Here is an 18,005-nt window from a genome sequence, read left to right on the forward strand (position 1 = left end):
GCAGCAGCAGCAGCAGGAGAGGTAATTAATCAGCAACCCTCCTGCTAAGGGTAGACAGCTGCTCGTTCCACCCCCCCCCCCCGCCTTAATTGGTTCTCCTCCCTTCCAACGGTGTTGAGGCGGGTGGGAACAGCCGGGGGTTGAGGGTACTGTGCTAAAAGAGGTGGAGTTATGCAGATCTAAAACGCGTGGATTGCAGCAGCAGCAAGCCGAAAAGTGCAGGCATGTGAGGGATCTAGAGGTTGACAGCATGTCTTCTTAACGGGAGTCCAGGTGGCCATCTCCACAAATGGACTTTTCAGAATCCTTGGGTGGCACCGTAGTCGGAAACCAATTCTGGTTATCGCTTCTCGGCCTTTTGGCTAAGATCAAGTGTAGTATCTGTTCTTATCAGTTTAATATCTGATATGTCCCCTATCTGGGGACCATATATTAAATGGATTTTTAGAACAGGGAGATGGAAAAAGAGCTTGCTCTGTCCACTCCACGCATTGACCTGGTATTGCAGTATCTCCAGGACCGGTGCACCCCTTCTTTAATGCAGTTTCTAAAATCAGAAAGAATTGAATTCAATGCTTTTTGTTCATTTTGCTTGTTTGTCGGATTTTGGGATGGACTCTTTGGCTTTGCTTTTCTTCTCCTCATTGGATTTTTCATGTTAAAAGTTGCAGAAGCCAGATGACAAGCTCATTTTGGTTCAACTTCAGCAACTGTGCATTGCATTGCCATGTAATGTAATGTAATGCAATGCTATCTATCTAGCTCTCCCTCTATACTTCCTTTTGGATAAACAGACATATTAGGCAAGCATTTTGGAGCTTTCACCTAAATAACTACAGGTGGTGAGATAAGCTGCACAATATAATTGACCTTTCAGTATATTGTTGCACACACACCATCTATTTAGCAAATGCCCTTGTTATCAACAGCAGCCTTTTAAACTCACCTGAGCTAACAGGTATGTGAGCTGGTTACTCTGCTGCGCTTAAAATTTCTTTTTTGGTTTGCTACAATGCCTTTTCTGAAACGTTGTCTCCCTCTGCTGGAACACTGACTTCTTTCATTTAATGCCTGCAGACTATAAAAGAGAAACCAACCCAAAAAGTTTGGTTGATTAGTCTGTGGCATTCTTTTAAACTGTTGCTTATGGCGGTCTCTGTGAGCTTCTCAGTGACATTCAGCCATCCAGGTATCCCGCCTGCAGTAGACGGAATGTGGCAATGGAACGCTGGCTGCGCGTGTCATAATAGGCTCTGAGCCTTTATATACCTGCGCACAGCAGCAGCCACCTTCAGTCTGCTGCTGGACAGCCAGCAGCAGCAGCAGCAGGAGAGGTAATTAATCAGCAACCCTCCTGCTAAGGGTAGACAGCTGCTCGTTCCACCCCCCCCCCCCCGCCTTAATTGGTTCTCCTCCCTTCCAACGGTGTTGAGGCGGGTGGGAACAGCCGGGGGTTGAGGGTACTGTGCTAAAAGAGGTGGAGTTATGCAGATCTAAAACGCGTGGATTGCAGCAGCAGCAAGCCGAAAAGTGCAGGCATGTGAGGGATCTAGAGGTTGACAGCATGTCTTCTTAACGGGAGTCCAGGTGGCCATCTCCACAAATGGACTTTTCAGAATCCTTGGGTGGCACCGTAGTCGGAAACCAATTCTGGTTATCGCTTCTCGGCCTTTTGGCTAAGATCAAGTGTAGTATCTGTTCTTATCAGTTTAATATCTGATACGTCCCCTATCTGGGGACCATATATTAAATGGATTTTTAGAACAGGGAGATGGAAAAAGAGCTTGCTCTGTCCACTCCACGCATTGACCTGGTATTGCAGTATCTCCAGGACCGGTGCACCCCTTCTTTAATGCAGTTTCTAAAATCAGAAAGAATTGAATTCAATGCTTTTTGTTCATTTTGCTTGTTTGTCGGATTTTGGGATGGACTCTTTGGCTTTGCTTTTCTTCTCCTCATTGGATTTTTCATGTTAAAAGTTGCAGAAGCCAGATGACAAGCTCATTTTGGTTCAACTTCAGCAACTGTGCATTGCATTGCCATGTAATGTAATGTAATGCAATGCTATCTATCTAGCTCTCCCTCTATACTTCCTTTTGGATAAACAGACATATTAGGCAAGCATTTTGGAGCTTTCACCTAAATAACTACAGGTGGTGAGATAAGCTGCACAATATAATTGACCTTTCAGTATACTGTTGCACACACACCATCTATTTAGCAAATGCCCTTGTTATCAACAGCAGCCTTTTAAACTCACCTGAGCTAACAGGTATGTGAGCTGGTTACTCTGCTGCGCTTAAAATTTCTTTTTTGGTTTGCTACAATGCCTTTTCTGAAACGTTGTCTCCCTCTGCTGGAACACTGACTTCTTTCATTTAATGCCTGCAGACTATAAAAGAGAAACCAACCCAAAAAGTTTGGTTGATTAGTCTGTGGCATTCTTTTAAACTGTTTCTTATGGCGGTCTCTGTGAGCTTCTCAGTGACATTCAGCCATCCAGGTATCCCGCCTGCAGTAGACGGAATGTGGCAATGGAACGCTGGCTGCGCGTGTCATAATAGGCTCTGAGCCTTTATATACCTGCGCACAGCAGCAGCCACCTTCAGTCTGCTGCTGGACAGCCAGCAGCAGCAGCAGCAGGAGAGGTAATTAATCAGCAACCCTCCTGCTAAGGGTAGACAGCTGCTCGTTCCACCCCCCCCCGCCTTAATTGGTTCTCCTCCCTTCCAACGGTGTTGAGGCGGGTGGGAACAGCCGGGGGTTGAGGGTACTGTGCTAAAAGAGGTGGAGTTATGCAGATCTAAAACGCGTGGATTGCAGCAGCAGCAAGCCGAAAAGTGCAGGCATGTGAGGGATCTAGAGGTTGACAGCATGTCTTCTTAACGGGAGTCCAGGTGGCCATCTCCACAAATGGACTTTTCAGAATCCTTGGGTGGCACCGTAGTCGGAAACCAATTCTGGTTATCGCTTCTCGGCCTTTTGGCTAAGATCAAGTGTAGTATCTGTTCTTATCAGTTTAATATCTGATACGTCCCCTATCTGGGGACCATATATTAAATGGATTTTTAGAACAGGGAGATGGAAAAAGAGCTTGCTCTGTCCACTCCACGCATTGACCTGGTATTGCAGTATCTCCAGGACCGGTGCACCCCTTCTTTAATGCAGTTTCTAAAATCAGAAAGAATTGAATTCAATGCTTTTTGTTCATTTTGCTTGTTTGTCGGATTTTGGGATGGACTCTTTGGCTTTGCTTTTCTTCTCCTCCTTGGATTTTTCATGTTAAAAGTTGCAGAAGCCAGATGACAAGCTCATTTTGGTTCAACTTCAGCAACTGTGCATTGCATTGCCATGTAATGTAATGTAATGCAATGCTATCTATCTAGCTCTCCCTCTATACTTCCTTTTGGATAAACAGACATATTAGGCAAGCATTTTGGAGCTTTCACCTAAATAACTACAGGTGGTGAGATAAGCTGCACAATATAATTGACCTTTCAGTATATTGTTGCACACACACCATCTATTTAGCAAATGCCCTTGTTATCAACAGCAGCCTTTTAAACTCACCTGAGCTAACAGGTATGTGCGCTGGTTACTCTGCTGCGCTTAAAATTTCTTTTTTGGTTTGCTACAATGCCTTTTCTGAAACGTTGTCTCCCTCTGCTGGAACACTGACTTCTTTCATTTAATGCCTGCAGACTATAAAAGAGAAACCAACCCAAAAAGTTTGGTTGATTAGTCTGTGGCATTCTTTTAAACTGTTGCTTATGGCGGTCTCTGTGAGCTTCTCAGTGACATTCAGCCATCCAGGTATCCCGCCTGCAGTAGACGGAATGTGGCAATGGAACGCTGGCTGCGCGTGTCATAATAGGCTCTGAGCCTTTATATACCTGCGCACAGCAGCAGCCACCTTCAGTCTGCTGCTGGACAGCCAGCAGCAGCAGCAGCAGGAGAGGTAATTAATCAGCAACCCTCCTGCTAAGGGTAGACAGCTGCTCGTTCCACCCCCCCCCCCGCCTTAATTGGTTCTCCTCCCTTCCAACGGTGTTGAGGCGGGTGGGAACAGCCGGGGGTTGAGGGTACTGTGCTAAAAGAGGTGGAGTTATGCAGATCTAAAACGCGTGGATTGCAGCAGCAGCAAGCCGAAAAGTGCAGGCATGTGAGGGATCTAGAGGTTGACAGCATGTCTTCTTAACGGGAGTCCAGGTGGCCATCTCCACAAATGGACTTTTCAGAATCCTTGGGTGGCACCGTAGTCGGAAACCAATTCTGGTTATCGCTTCTCGGCCTTTTGGCTAAGATCAAGTGTAGTATCTGTTCTTATCAGTTTAATATCTGATACGTCCCCTATCTGGGGACCATATATTAAATGGATTTTTAGAACAGGGAGATGGAAAAAGAGCTTGCTCTGTCCACTCCACGCATTGACCTGGTATTGCAGTATCTCCAGGACCGGTGCACCCCTTCTTTAATGCAGTTTCTAAAATCAGAAAGAATTGAATTCAATGGTTTTTGTTCATTTTGCTTGTTTGTCGGATTTTGGGATGGACTCTTTGGCTTTGCTTTTCTTCTCCTCATTGGATTTTTCATGTTAAAAGTTGCAGAAGCCAGATGACAAGCTCATTTTGGTTCAACTTCAGCAACTGTGCATTGCATTGCCATGTAATGTAATGTAATGCAATGCTATCTATCTAGCTCTCCCTCTATACTTCCTTTTGGATAAACAGACATATTAGGCAAGCATTTTGGAGCTTTCACCTAAATAACTACAGGTGGTGAGATAAGCTGCACAATATAATTGACCTTTCAGTATATTGTTGCACACACACCATCTATTTAGCAAATGCCCTTGTTATCAACAGCAGCCTTTTAAACTCACCTGAGCTAACAGGTATGTGAGCTGGTTACTCTGCTGCGCTTAAAATTTCTTTTTTGGTTTGCTACAATGCCTTTTCTGAAACGTTGTCTCCCTCTGCTGGAACACTGACTTTTTTCATTTAATGCCTGCAGACTATAAAAGAGAAACCAACCCAAAAAGTTTGGTTGATTAGTCTGTGGCATTCTTTTAAACTGTTGCTTATGGCGGTCTCTGTGATCTTCTCAGTGACATTCAGCCATCCAGGTATCCCGCCTGCAGTAGACGGAATGTGGCAATGGAACGCTGGCTGCGCGTGTCATAATAGGCTCTGAGCCTTTATATACCTGCGCACAGCAGCAGCCACCTTCAGTCTGCTGCTGGACAGCCAGCAGCAGCAGCAGCAGGAGAGGTAATTAATCAGCAACCCTCCTGCTAAGGGTAGACAGCTGCTCGTTCCACCCCCCCCCCCCCCCGCCTTAATTGGTTCTCCTCCCTTCCAACGGTGTTGAGGCGGGTGGGAACAGCCGGGGGTTGAGGGTACTGTGCTAAAAGAGGTGGAGTTATGCAGATCTAAAACGCGTGGATTGCAGCAGCAGCAAGCCGAAAAGTGCAGGCATGTGAGGGATCTAGAGGTTGACAGCATGTCTTCTTAACGGGAGTCCAGGTGGCCATCTCCACAAATGGACTTTTCAGAATCCTTGGGTGGCACCGTAGTCGGAAACCAATTCTGGTTATCGCTTCTCGGCCTTTTGGCTAAGATCAAGTGTAGTATCTGTTCTTATCAGTTTAATATCTGATACGTCCCCTATCTGGGGACCATATATTAAATGGATTTTTAGGACAGGGAGATGGAAAAAGAGCTTGCTCTGTCCACTCCACGCATTGACCTGGTATTGCAGTATCTCCAGGACCGGTGCACCCCTTCTTTAATGCAGTTTCTAAAATCAGAAAGAATTGAATTCAATGCTTTTTGTTCATTTTGCTTGTTTGTCGGATTTTGGGATGGACTCTTTGGCTTTGCTTTTCTTCTCCTCATTGGATTTTTCATGTTAAAAGTTGCAGAAGCCAGATGACAAGCTCATTTTGGTTCAACTTCAGCAACTGTGCATTGCATTGCCATGTAATGTAATGTAATGCAATGCTATCTATCTAGCTCTCCCTCTATACTTCCTTTTGGATAAACAGACATATTAGGCAAGCATTTTGGAGCTTTCACCTAAATAACTACAGGTGGTGAGATAAGCTGCACAATATAATTGACCTTTCAGTATATTGTTGCACACACACCATCTATTTAGCAAATGCCCTTGTTATCAACAGCAGCCTTTTAAACTCACCTGAGCTAACAGGTATGTGAGCTGGTTACTCTGCTGCGCTTAAAATTTATTTTTTGGTTTGCTACAATGCCTTTTCTGAAACGTTGTCTCCCTCTGCTGGAACACTGACTTCTTTCATTTAATGCCTGCAGACTATAAAAGAGAAACCAACCCAAAAAGTTTGGTTGATTAGTCTGTGGCATTCTTTTAAACTGTTGCTTATGGCGGTCTCTGTGAGCTTCTCAGTGACATTCAGCCATCCAGGTATCCCGCCTGCAGTAGACGGAATGTGGCAATGGAACGCTGGCTGCGCGTGTCATAATAGGCTCTGAGCCTTTATATACCTGCGCACAGCAGCAGCCACCTTCAGTCTGCTGCTGGACAGCCAGCAGCAGCAGCAGCAGGAGAGGTAATTAATCAGCAACCCTCCTGCTAAGGGTAGACAGCTGCTCGTTCCACCCCCCCCCCGCCTTAATTGGTTCTCCTCCCTTCCAACGGTGTTGAGGCGGGTGGGAACAGCCGGGGGTTGAGGGTACTGTGCTAAAAGAGGTGGAGTTATGCAGATCTAAAACGCGTGGATTGCAGCAGCAGCAAGCCGAAAAGTGCAGGCATGTGAGGGATCTAGAGGTTGACAGCATGTCTTCTTAACGGGAGTCCAGGTGGCCATCTCCACAAATGGACTTTTCAGAATCCTTGGGTGGCACCGTAGTCGGAAACCAATTCTGGTTATCGCTTCTCGGCCTTTTGGCTAAGATCAAGTGTAGTATCTGTTCTTATCAGTTTAATATCTGATACGTCCCCTATCTGGGGACCATATATTAAATGGATTTTTAGAACAGGGAGATGGAAAAAGAGCTTGCTCTGTCCACTCCACGCATTGACCTGGTATTGCAGTATCTCCAGGACCGGTGCACCCCTTCTTTAATGCAGTTTCTAAAATCAGAAAGAATTGAATTCAATGCTTTTTGTTCATTTTGCTTGTTTGTCGGATTTTGGGATGGACTCTTTGGCTTTGCTTTTCTTCTCCTCATTGGATTTTTCATGTTAAAAGTTGCAGAAGCCAGATGACAAGCTCATTTTGGTTCAACTTCAGCAACTGTGCATTGCATTGCCATGTAATGTAATGTAATGCAATGCTATCTATCTAGCTCTCCCTCTATACTTCCTTTTGGATAAACAGACATATTAGGCAAGCATTTTGGAGCTTTCACCTAAATAACTACAGGTGGTGAGATAAGCTGCACAATATAATTGACCTTTCAGTATATTGTTGCACACACACCATCTATTTAGCAAATGCCCTTGTTATCAACAGCAGCCTTTTAAACTCACCTGAGCTAACAGGTATGTGAGCTGGTTACTCTGCTGCGCTTAAAATTTCTTTTTTGGTTTGCTACAATGCCTTTTCTGAAACGTTGTCTCCCTCTGCTGGAACACTGACTTTTTTCATTTAATGCCTGCAGACTATAAAAGAGAAACCAACCCAAAAAGTTTGGTTGATTAGTCTGTGGCATTCTTTTAAACTGTTGCTTATGGCGGTCTCTGTGATCTTCTCAGTGACATTCAGCCATCCAGGTATCCCGCCTGCAGTAGACGGAATGTGGCAATGGAACGCTGGCTGCGCGTGTCATAATAGGCTCTGAGCCTTTATATACCTGCGCACAGCAGCAGCCACCTTCAGTCTGCTGCTGGACAGCCAGCAGCAGCAGCAGCAGGAGAGGTAATTAATCAGCAACCCTCCTGCTAAGGGTAGACAGCTGCTCGTTCCACCCCCCCCCCCCGCCTTAATTGGTTCTCCTCCCTTCCAACGGTGTTGAGGCGGGTGGGAACAGCCGGGGGTTGAGGGTACTGTGCTAAAAGAGGTGGAGTTATGCAGATCTAAAACGCGTGGATTGCAGCAGCAGCAAGCCGAAAAGTGCAGGCATGTGAGGGATCTAGAGGTTGACAGCATGTCTTCTTAACGGGAGTCCAGGTGGCCATCTCCACAAATGGACTTTTCAGAATCCTTGGGTGGCACCGTAGTCGGAAACCAATTCTGGTTATCGCTTCTCGGCCTTTTGGCTAAGATCAAGTGTAGTATCTGTTCTTATCAGTTTAATATCTGATACGTCCCCTATCTGGGGACCATATATTAAATGGATTTTTAGGACAGGGAGATGGAAAAAGAGCTTGCTCTGTCCACTCCACGCATTGACCTGGTATTGCAGTATCTCCAGGACCGGTGCACCCCTTCTTTAATGCAGTTTCTAAAATCAGAAAGAATTGAATTCAATGCTTTTTGTTCATTTTGCTTGTTTGTCGGATTTTGGGATGGACTCTTTGGCTTTGCTTTTCTTCTCCTCATTGGATTTTTCATGTTAAAAGTTGCAGAAGCCAGATGACAAGCTCATTTTGGTTCAACTTCAGCAACTGTGCATTGCATTGCCATGTAATGTAATGTAATGCAATGCTATCTATCTAGCTCTCCCTCTATACTTCCTTTTGGATAAACAGACATATTAGGCAAGCATTTTGGAGCTTTCACCTAAATAACTACAGGTGGTGAGATAAGCTGCACAATATAATTGACCTTTCAGTATATTGTTGCACACACACCATCTATTTAGCAAATGCCCTTGTTATCAACAGCAGCCTTTTAAACTCACCTGAGCTAACAGGTATGTGAGCTGGTTACTCTGCTGCGCTTAAAATTTATTTTTTGGTTTGCTACAATGCCTTTTCTGAAACGTTGTCTCCCTCTGCTGGAACACTGACTTCTTTCATTTAATGCCTGCAGACTATAAAAGAGAAACCAACCCAAAAAGTTTGGTTGATTAGTCTGTGGCATTCTTTTAAACTGTTGCTTATGGCGGTCTCTGTGAGCTTCTCAGTGACATTCAGCCATCCAGGTATCCCGCCTGCAGTAGACGGAATGTGGCAATGGAACGCTGGCTGCGCGTGTCATAATAGGCTCTGAGCCTTTATATACCTGCGCACAGCAGCAGCCACCTTCAGTCTGCTGCTGGACAGCCAGCAGCAGCAGCAGCAGGAGAGGTAATTAATCAGCAACCCTCCTGCTAAGGGTAGACAGCTGCTCGTTCCACCCCCCCCCCGCCTTAATTGGTTCTCCTCCCTTCCAACGGTGTTGAGGCGGGTGGGAACAGCCGGGGGTTGAGGGTACTGTGCTAAAAGAGGTGGAGTTATGCAGATCTAAAACGCGTGGATTGCAGCAGCAGCAAGCCGAAAAGTGCAGGCATGTGAGGGATCTGAGGTTGACAGCATGTCTTCTTAACGGGAGTCCAGGTGGCCATCTCCACAAATGGACTTTTCAGAATCCTTGGGTGGCACCGTAGTCGGAAACCAATTCTGGTTATCGCTTCTCGGCCTTTTGGCTAAGATCAAGTGTAGTATCTGTTCTTATCAGTTTAATATCTGATACGTCCCCTATCTGGGGACCATATATTAAATGGATTTTTAGAACAGGGAGATGGAAAAAGAGCTTGCTCTGTCCACTCCACGCATTGACCTGGTATTGCAGTATCTCCAGGACCGGTGCACCCCTTCTTTAATGCAGTTTCTAAAATCAGAAAGAATTGAATTCAATGCTTTTTGTTCATTTTGCTTGTTTGTCGGATTTTGGGATGGACTCTTTGGCTTTGCTTTTCTTCTCCTCATTGGATTTTTCATGTTAAAAGTTGCAGAAGCCAGATGACAAGCTCATTTTGGTTCAACTTCAGCAACTGTGCATTGCATTGCCATGTAATGTAATGTAATGCAATGCTATCTATCTAGCTCTCCCTCTATACTTCCTTTTGGATAAACAGACATATTAGGCAAGCATTTTGGAGCTTTCACCTAAATAACTACAGGTGGTGAGATAAGCTGCACAATATAATTGACCTTTCAGTATATTGTTGCACACACACCATCTATTTAGCAAATGCCCTTGTTATCAACAGCAGCCTTTTAAACTCACCTGAGCTAACAGGTATGTGAGCTGGTTACTCTGCTGCGCTTAAAATTTCTTTTTTGGTTTGCTACAATGCCTTTTCTGAAACGTTGTCTCCCTCTGCTGGAACACTGACTTCTTTCATTTAATGCCTGCAGACTATAAAAGAGAAACCAACCCAAAAAGTTTGGTTGATTAGTCTGTGGCATTCTTTTAAACTGTTGCTTATGGCGGTCTCTGTGAGCTTCTCAGTGACATTCAGCCATCCAGGTATCCCGCCTGCAGTAGACGGAATGTGGCAATGGAACGCTGGCTGCGCGTGTCATAATAGGCTCTGAGCCTTTATATACCTGCGCACAGCAGCAGCCACCTTCAGTCTGCTGCTGGACAGCCAGCAGCAGCAGCAGCAGGAGAGGTAATTAATCAGCAACCCTCCTGCTAAGGGTAGACAGCTGCTCGTTCCACCCCCCCCCCGCCTTAATTGGTTCTCCTCCCTTCCAACGGTGTTGAGGCGGGTGGGAACAGCCGGGGGTTGAGGGTACTGTGCTAAAAGAGGTGGAGTTATGCAGATCTAAAACGCGTGGATTGCAGCAGCAGCAAGCCGAAAAGTGCAGGCATGTGAGGGATCTAGAGGTTGACAGCATGTCTTCTTAACGGGAGTCCAGGTGGCCATCTCCACAAATGGACTTTTCAGAATCCTTGGGTGGCACCGTAGTCGGAAACCAATTCTGATTATCGCTTCTCGGCCTTTTGGCTAAGATCAAGTGTAGTATCTGTTCTTATCAGTTTAATATCTGATACGTCCCCTATCTGGGGACCATATATTAAATGGATTTTTAGAACAGGGAGATGGAAAAAGAGCTTGCTCTGTCCACTCCACGCATTGACCTGGTATTGCAGTATCTCCAGGACCGGTGCACCCCTTCTTTAATGCAGTTTCTAAAATCAGAAAGAATTGAATTCAATGCTTTTTGTTCATTTTGCTTGTTTGTCGGATTTTGGGATGGACTCTTTGGCTTTGCTTTTCTTCTCCTCATTGGATTTTTCATGTTAAAAGTTGCAGAAGCCAGATGACAAGCTCATTTTGGTTCAACTTCAGCAACTGTGCATTGCATTGCCATGTAATGTAATGTAATGCAATGCTATCTATCTAGCTCTCCCTCTATACTTCCTTTTGGATAAACAGACATATTAGGCAAGCATTTTGGAGCTTTCACCTAAATAACTACAGGTGGTGAGATAAGCTGCACAATATAATTGACCTTTCAGTATATTGTTGCACACACACCATCTATTTAGCAAATGCCCTTGTTATCAACAGCAGCCTTTTAAACTCACCTGAGCTAACAGGTATGTGAGCTGGTTACTCTGCTGCGCTTAAAATTTCTTTTTTGGTTTGCTACAATGCCTTTTCTGAAACGTTGTCTCCCTCTGCTGGAACACTGACTTCTTTCATTTAATGCCTGCAGACTATAAAAGAGAAACCAACCCAAAAAGTTTGGTTGATTAGTCTGTGGCATTCTTTTAAACTGTTGCTTATGGCGGTCTCTGTGAGCTTCTCAGTGACATTCAGCCATCCAGGTATCCCGCCTGCAGTAGACGGAATGTGGCAATGGAACGCTGGCTGCGCGTGTCATAATAGGCCCTGAGCCTTTATATACCTGCGCACAGCAGCAGCCACCTTCAGTCTGCTGCTGGACAGCCAGCAGCAGCAGCAGCAGGAGAGGTAATTAATCAGCAACCCTCCTGCTAAGGGTAGACAGCTGCTCGTTCCACCCCCCCCCCCCCCGCCTTAATTGGTTCTCCTCCCTTCCAACGGTGTTGAGGCGGGTGGGAACAGCCGGGGGTTGAGGGTACTGTGCTAAAAGAGGTGGAGTTATGCAGATCTAAAACGCGTGGATTGCAGCAGCAGCAAGCCGAAAAGTGCAGGCATGTGAGGGATCTAGAGGTTGACAGCATGTCTTCTTAACGGGAGTCCAGGTGGCCATCTCCACAAATGGACTTTTCAGAATCCTTGGGTGGCACCGTAGTCGGAAACCAATTCTGGTTATCGCTTCTCGGCCTTTTGGCTAAGATCAAGTGTAGTATCTGTTCTTATCAGTTTAATATCTGATACGTCCCCTATCTGGGGACCATATATTAAATGGATTTTTAGAACAGGGAGATGGAAAAAGAGCTTGCTCTGTCCACTCCACGCATTGACCTGGTATTGCAGTATCTCCAGGACCGGTGCACCCCTTCTTTAATGCAGTTTCTAAAATCAGAAAGAATTGAATTCAATGCTTTTTGTTCATTTTGCTTGTTTGTCGGATTTTGGGATGGACTCTTTGGCTTTGCTTTTCTTCTCCTCATTGGATTTTTCATGTTAAAAGTTGCAGAAGCCAGATGACAAGCTCATTTTGGTTCAACTTCAGCAACTGTGCATTGCATTGCCATGTAATGTAATGTAATGCAATGCTATCTATCTAGCTCTCCCTCTATACTTCCTTTTGGATAAACAGACATATTAGGCAAGCATTTTGGAGCTTTCACCTAAATAACTACAGGTGGTGAGATAAGCTGCACAATATAATTGACCTTTCAGTATATTGTTGCACACACACCATCTATTTAGCAAATGCCCTTGTTATCAACAGCAGCCTTTTAAACTCACCTGAGCTAACAGGTATGTGAGCTGGTTACTCTGCTGCGCTTAAAATTTCTTTTTTGGTTTGCTACAATGCCTTTTCTGAAACGTTGTCTCCCTCTGCTGGAACACTGACTTCTTTCATTTAATGCCTGCAGTCTATAAAAGAGAAACCAACCCAAAAAGTTTGGTTGATTAGTCTGTGGCATTCTTTTAAACTGTTGCTTATGGCGGTCTCTGTGAGCTTCTCAGTGACATTCAGCCATCCAGGTATCCCGCCTGCAGTAGACGGAATGTGGCAATGGAACGCTGGCTGCGCGTGTCATAATAGGCTCTGAGCCTTTATATACCTGCGCACAGCAGCAGCCACCTTCAGTCTGCTGCTGGACAGCCAGCAGCAGCAGCAGCAGGAGAGGTAATTAATCAGCAACCCTCCTGCTAAGGGTAGACAGCTGCTCGTTCCACCCCCCCCCCGCCTTAATTGGTTCTCCTCCCTTCCAACGGTGTTGAGGCGGGTGGGAACAGCCGGGGGTTGAGGGTACTGTGCTAAAAGAGGTGGAGTTATGCAGATCTAAAACGCGTGGATTGCAGCAGCAGCAAGCCGAAAAGTGCAGGCATGTGAGGGATCTAGAGGTTGACAGCATGTCTTCTTAACGGGAGTCCAGGTGGCCATCTCCACAAATGGACTTTTCAGAATCCTTGGGTGGCACCGTAGTCGGAAACCAATTCTGGTTATCGCTTCTCGGCCTTTTGGCTAAGATCAAGTGTAGTATCTTTTCTTATCAGTTTAATATCTGATACGTCCCCTATCTGGGGACCATATATTAAATGGATTTTTAGAACAGGGAGATGGAAAAAGAGCTTGCTCTGTCCACTCCACGCATTGACCTGGTATTGCAGTATCTCCAGGACCGGTGCACCCCTTCTTTAATGCAGTTTCTAAAATCAGAAAGAATTGAATTCAATGCTTTTTGTTCATTTTGCTTGTTTGTCGGATTTTGGGATGGACTCTTTGGCTTTGCTTTTCTTCTCCTCATTGGATTTTTCATGTTAAAAGTTGCAGAAGCCAGATGACAAGCTCATTTTGGTTCAACTTCAGCAACTGTGCATTGCATTGCCATGTAATGTAATGTAATGCAATGCTATCTATCTAGCTCTCCCTCTATACTTCCTTTTGGATAAACAGACATATTAGGCAAGCATTTTGGAGCTTTCACCTAAATAACTACAGGTGGTGAGATAAGCTACACAATATAATTGACCTTTCAGTATATTGTTGCACACACACCATCTATTTAGCAAATGCCCTTGTTATCAACAGCAGCCTTTTAAACTCACCTGAGCTAACAGGTATGTGAGCTGGTTACTCTGCTGCGCTTAAAATTTCTTTTTTGGTTTGCTACAATGCCTTTTCTGAAACGTTGTCTCCCTCTGCTGGAACACTGACTTCTTTCATTTAATGCCTGCAGACTATAAAAGAGAAACCAACCCAAAAAGTTTGGTTGATTAGTCTGTGGCATTCTTTTCAACTGTTGCTTATGGCGGTCTCTGTGAGCTTCTCAGTGACATTCAGCCATCCAGGTATCCCGCCTGCAGTAGACGGAATGTGGCAATGGAACGCTGGCTGCGCGTGTCATAATAGGCTCTGAGCCTTTATATACCTGCGCACAGCAGCAGCCACCTTCAGTCTGCTGCTGGACAGCCAGCAGCAGCAGGAGAGGTAATTAATCAGCAACCCTCCTGCTAAGGGTAGACAGCTGCTCGTTCCACCCCCACCCCCGCCTTAATTGGTTCTCCTCCCTTCCAACGGTGTTGAGGCGGGTGGGAACAGCCGGGGGTTGAGGGTACTGTGCTAAAAGAGGTGGAGTTATGCAGATCTAAAACGCGTGGATTGCAGCAGCAGCAAGCCGAAAAGTGCAGGCATGTGAGGGATCTAGAGGTTGACAGCATGTCTTCTTAACGGGAGTCCAGGTGGCCATCTCCACAAATGGACTTTTCAGAATCCTTGGGTGGCACCGTAGTCGGAAACCAATTCTGGTTATCGCTTCTCGGCCTTTTGGCTAAGATCAAGTGTAGTATCTGTTCTTATCAGTTTAATATCTGATACGTCCCCTATCTGGGGACCATATATTAAATGGATTTTTAGAACAGGGAGATGGAAAAAGAGCTTGCTCTGTCCACTCCACGCATTGACCTGGTATTGCAGTATCTCCAGGACCGGTGCACCCCTTCTTTAATGCAGTTTCTAAAATCAGAAAGAATTGAATTCAATGCTTTTTGTTCATTTTGCTTGTTTGTCGGATTTTGGGATGGACTCTTTGACTTTGCTTTTCTTCTCCTCATTGGATTTTTCATGTTAAAAGTTGCAGAAGCCAGATGACAAGCTCATTTTGGTTCAACTTCAGCAACTGTGCATTGCATTGCCATGTAATGTAATGTAATGCAATGCTATCTATCTAGCTCTCCCTCTATACTTCCTTTTGGATAAACAGACATATTAGGCAAGCATTTTGGAGCTTTCACCTAAATAACTACAGGTGGTGAGATAAGCTGCACAATATAATTGACCTTTCAGTATATTGTTGCACACACACCATCTATTTAGCAAATGCCCTTGTTATCAACAGCAGCCTTTTAAACTCACCTGAGCTAACAGGTATGTGAGCTGGTTACTCTGCTGCGCTTAAAATTTCTTTTTTGGTTTGCTACAATGCCTTTTCTGAAACGTTGTCTCCCTCTGCTGGAACACTGACTTCTTTCATTTAATGCCTGCAGACTATAAAAGAGAAACCAACCCAAAAAGTTTGGTTGATTAGTCTGTGGCATTCTTTTAAACTGTTGCTTATGGCGGTCTCTGTGAGCTTCTCAGTGACATTCAGCCATCCAGGTATCCCGCCTGCAGTAGACGGAATGTGGCAATGGAACGCTGGCTGCGTGTGTCATAATAGGCTCTGAGCCTTTATATACCTGCGCACAGCAGCAGCCACCTTCAGTCTGCTGCTGGACAGCCAGCAGCAGCAGCAGCAGGAGAGGTAATTAATCAGCAACCCTCCTGCTAAGGGTAGACAGCTGCTCGTTCCAGCCCCCCCCCCCGCCTTAATTGGTTCTCCTCCCTTCCAACGGTGTTGAGGCGGGTGGGAACAGCCGGGGGTTGAGGGTACTGTGCTAAAAGAGGTGGAGTTATGCAGATCTAAAACGCGTGGATTGCAGCAGCAGCAAGCCGAAAAGTGCAGGCATGTGAGGGATCTAGAGGTTGACAGCATGTCTTCTTAACGGGAGTCCAGGTGGCCATCTCCACAAATGGACTTTTCAGAATCCTTGGGTGGCACCGTAGTCGGAAACCAATTCTGGTTATCGCTTCTCGGCCTTTTGGCTAAGATCAAGTGTAGTATCTGTTCTTATCAGTTTAATATCTGATACGTCCCCTATCTGGGGACCATATATTAAATGGATTTTTAGAACAGGGAGATGGAAAAAGAGCTTGCTCTGTCCACTCCACGCATTGACCTGGTATTGCAGTATCTCCAGGACCGGTGCACCCCTTCTTTAATGCAGTTTCTAAAATCAGAAAGAATTGAATTCAATGCTTTTTGTTCATTTTGCTTGTTTGTCGGATTTTGGGATGGACTCTTTGGCTTTGCTTTTCTTCTCCTCATTGGATTTTTCATGTTAAAAGTTGCAGAAGCCAGATGACAAGCTCATTTTGGTTCAACTTCAGCAACTGTGCATTGCATTGCCATGTAATGTAATGTAATGCAATGCTATCTATCTAGCTCTCCCTCTATACTTCCTTTTGGATAAACAGACATATTAGGCAAGCATTTTGGAGCTTTCACCTAAATAACTACAGGTGGTGAGATAAGCTGCACAATATAATTGACCTTTCAGTATATTGTTGCACACACACCATCTATTTAGCAAATGCCCTTGTTATCAACAGCAGCCTTTTAAACTCACCTGAGCTAACAGGTATGTGAGCTGGTTACTCTGCTGCGCTTAAAATTTCTTTTTTGGTTTGCTACAATGCCTTTTCTGAAACGTTGTCTCCCTCTGCTGGAACACTGACTTCTTTCATTTAATGCCTGCAGACTATAAAAGAGAAACCAACCCAAAAGGTTTGGTTGATTAGTCTGTGGCATTCTTTTAAACTGTTGCTTATGGCGGTCTCTGTGAGCTTCTCAGTGACATTCAGCCATCCAGGTATCCCGCCTGCAGTAGACGGAATGTGGCAATGGAACGCTGGCTGCGCGTGTCATAATAGGCTCTGAGCCTTTATGTACCTGCGCACAGCAGCAGCCACCTTCAGTCTGCTGCTGGACAGCCAGCAGCAGCAGCAGCAGGAGAGGTAATTAATCAGCAACCCTCCTGCTAAGGGTAGACAGCTGCTCGTTCCACCCCCCCCCCCCCCCCCGCCTTAATTGGTTCTCCTCCCTTCCAACGGTGTTGAGGCGGGTGGGAACAGCCGGGGGTTGAGGGTACTGTGCTAAAAGAGGTGGAGTTATGCAGATCTAAAACGCGTGGATTGCAGCAGCAGCAAGCCGAAAAGTGCAGGCATGTGAGGGATCTAGAGGTTGACAGCATGTCTTCTTAACGGGAGTCCAGGTGGCCATCTCCACAAATGGACTTTTCAGAATCCTTGGGTGGCACCGTAGTCGGAAACCAATTCTGGTTATCGCTTCTCGGCCTTTTGGCTAAGATCAAGTGTAGTATCTGTTCTTATCAGTTTAATATCTGATACGTCCCCTATCTGGGGACCATATATTAAATGGATTTTTAGAACAGGGAGATGGAAAAAGAGCTTGCTCTGTCCACTCCACGCATTGACCTGGTATTGCAGTATCTCCAGGACCGGTGCACCCCTTCTTTAATGCAGTTTCTAAAATCAGAAAGAATTGAATTCAATGGTTTTTGTTCATTTTGCTTGTTTGTCGGATTTTGGGATGGACTCTTTGGCTTTGCTTTTCTTCTCCTCATTGGATTTTTCATGTTAAAAGTTGCAGAAGCCAGATGACAAGCTCATTTTGGTTCAACTTCAGCAACTGTGCATTGCATTGCCATGTAATGTAATGTAATGCAATGCTATCTATCTAGCTCTCCCTCTATACTTCCTTTTGGATAAACAGACATATTAGGCAAGCATTTTGGAGCTTTCACCTAAATAACTACAGGTGGTGAGATAAGCTGCACAATATAATTGACCTTTCAGTATATTGTTGCACACACACCATCTATTTAGCAAATGCCCTTGTTATCAACAGCAGCCTTTTAAACTCA

At 45.2% G+C, this 18,005-nt stretch overlaps 14 non-coding genes across 14 annotated transcripts; all 14 read left to right on the forward strand.

Moving 5' to 3' along the window:
• Positions 1-342: 342 nt before the first annotated feature.
• Positions 343-533, forward strand: LOC141217089 (U2 spliceosomal RNA). Its single transcript, XR_012285963.1, has one exon. It is a non-coding gene; the product is annotated as a U2 spliceosomal RNA (small nuclear RNA).
• Positions 534-1,656: 1,123 nt separating this feature from the next.
• Positions 1,657-1,847, forward strand: LOC141216625 (U2 spliceosomal RNA). Its single transcript, XR_012285651.1, has one exon. It is a non-coding gene; the product is annotated as a U2 spliceosomal RNA (small nuclear RNA).
• A 1,119-nt stretch (positions 1,848-2,966) lies between these two features.
• LOC141216637 (U2 spliceosomal RNA) lies at positions 2,967-3,157 on the forward strand. Its single transcript, XR_012285662.1, has one exon. It is a non-coding gene; the product is annotated as a U2 spliceosomal RNA (small nuclear RNA).
• A 1,121-nt stretch (positions 3,158-4,278) lies between these two features.
• LOC141216649 (U2 spliceosomal RNA) lies at positions 4,279-4,469 on the forward strand. The gene has a single exon (XR_012285673.1). It is a non-coding gene; the product is annotated as a U2 spliceosomal RNA (small nuclear RNA).
• Positions 4,470-5,594: 1,125 nt separating this feature from the next.
• Positions 5,595-5,785, forward strand: LOC141216411 (U2 spliceosomal RNA). The gene has a single exon (XR_012285445.1). It is a non-coding gene; the product is annotated as a U2 spliceosomal RNA (small nuclear RNA).
• A 1,120-nt stretch (positions 5,786-6,905) lies between these two features.
• Positions 6,906-7,096, forward strand: LOC141216660 (U2 spliceosomal RNA). Its single transcript, XR_012285684.1, has one exon. It is a non-coding gene; the product is annotated as a U2 spliceosomal RNA (small nuclear RNA).
• Positions 7,097-8,218: 1,122 nt separating this feature from the next.
• LOC141216412 (U2 spliceosomal RNA) lies at positions 8,219-8,409 on the forward strand. The gene has a single exon (XR_012285446.1). It is a non-coding gene; the product is annotated as a U2 spliceosomal RNA (small nuclear RNA).
• A 1,119-nt stretch (positions 8,410-9,528) lies between these two features.
• LOC141216671 (U2 spliceosomal RNA) lies at positions 9,529-9,719 on the forward strand. Its single transcript, XR_012285695.1, has one exon. It is a non-coding gene; the product is annotated as a U2 spliceosomal RNA (small nuclear RNA).
• Positions 9,720-10,839: 1,120 nt separating this feature from the next.
• Positions 10,840-11,030, forward strand: LOC141216682 (U2 spliceosomal RNA). Its single transcript, XR_012285706.1, has one exon. It is a non-coding gene; the product is annotated as a U2 spliceosomal RNA (small nuclear RNA).
• A 1,124-nt stretch (positions 11,031-12,154) lies between these two features.
• LOC141216694 (U2 spliceosomal RNA) lies at positions 12,155-12,345 on the forward strand. The gene has a single exon (XR_012285717.1). It is a non-coding gene; the product is annotated as a U2 spliceosomal RNA (small nuclear RNA).
• Positions 12,346-13,465: 1,120 nt separating this feature from the next.
• Positions 13,466-13,656, forward strand: LOC141216620 (U2 spliceosomal RNA). Its single transcript, XR_012285646.1, has one exon. It is a non-coding gene; the product is annotated as a U2 spliceosomal RNA (small nuclear RNA).
• Positions 13,657-14,771: 1,115 nt separating this feature from the next.
• LOC141216706 (U2 spliceosomal RNA) lies at positions 14,772-14,962 on the forward strand. The gene has a single exon (XR_012285728.1). It is a non-coding gene; the product is annotated as a U2 spliceosomal RNA (small nuclear RNA).
• A 1,122-nt stretch (positions 14,963-16,084) lies between these two features.
• LOC141216718 (U2 spliceosomal RNA) lies at positions 16,085-16,275 on the forward strand. The gene has a single exon (XR_012285740.1). It is a non-coding gene; the product is annotated as a U2 spliceosomal RNA (small nuclear RNA).
• Positions 16,276-17,402: 1,127 nt separating this feature from the next.
• Positions 17,403-17,593, forward strand: LOC141216729 (U2 spliceosomal RNA). Its single transcript, XR_012285748.1, has one exon. It is a non-coding gene; the product is annotated as a U2 spliceosomal RNA (small nuclear RNA).
• Positions 17,594-18,005: the final 412 nt, after the last annotated feature.

Source organism: Phyllobates terribilis, unplaced genomic scaffold, assembly GCF_046119375.1.
Source record: "Phyllobates terribilis strain yellow unplaced genomic scaffold, ASM4611937v1 Scaffold_236__1_contigs__length_3049075, whole genome shotgun sequence".
NCBI classification, from domain to species: Eukaryota; Metazoa; Chordata; class Amphibia; order Anura; family Dendrobatidae; genus Phyllobates; species Phyllobates terribilis.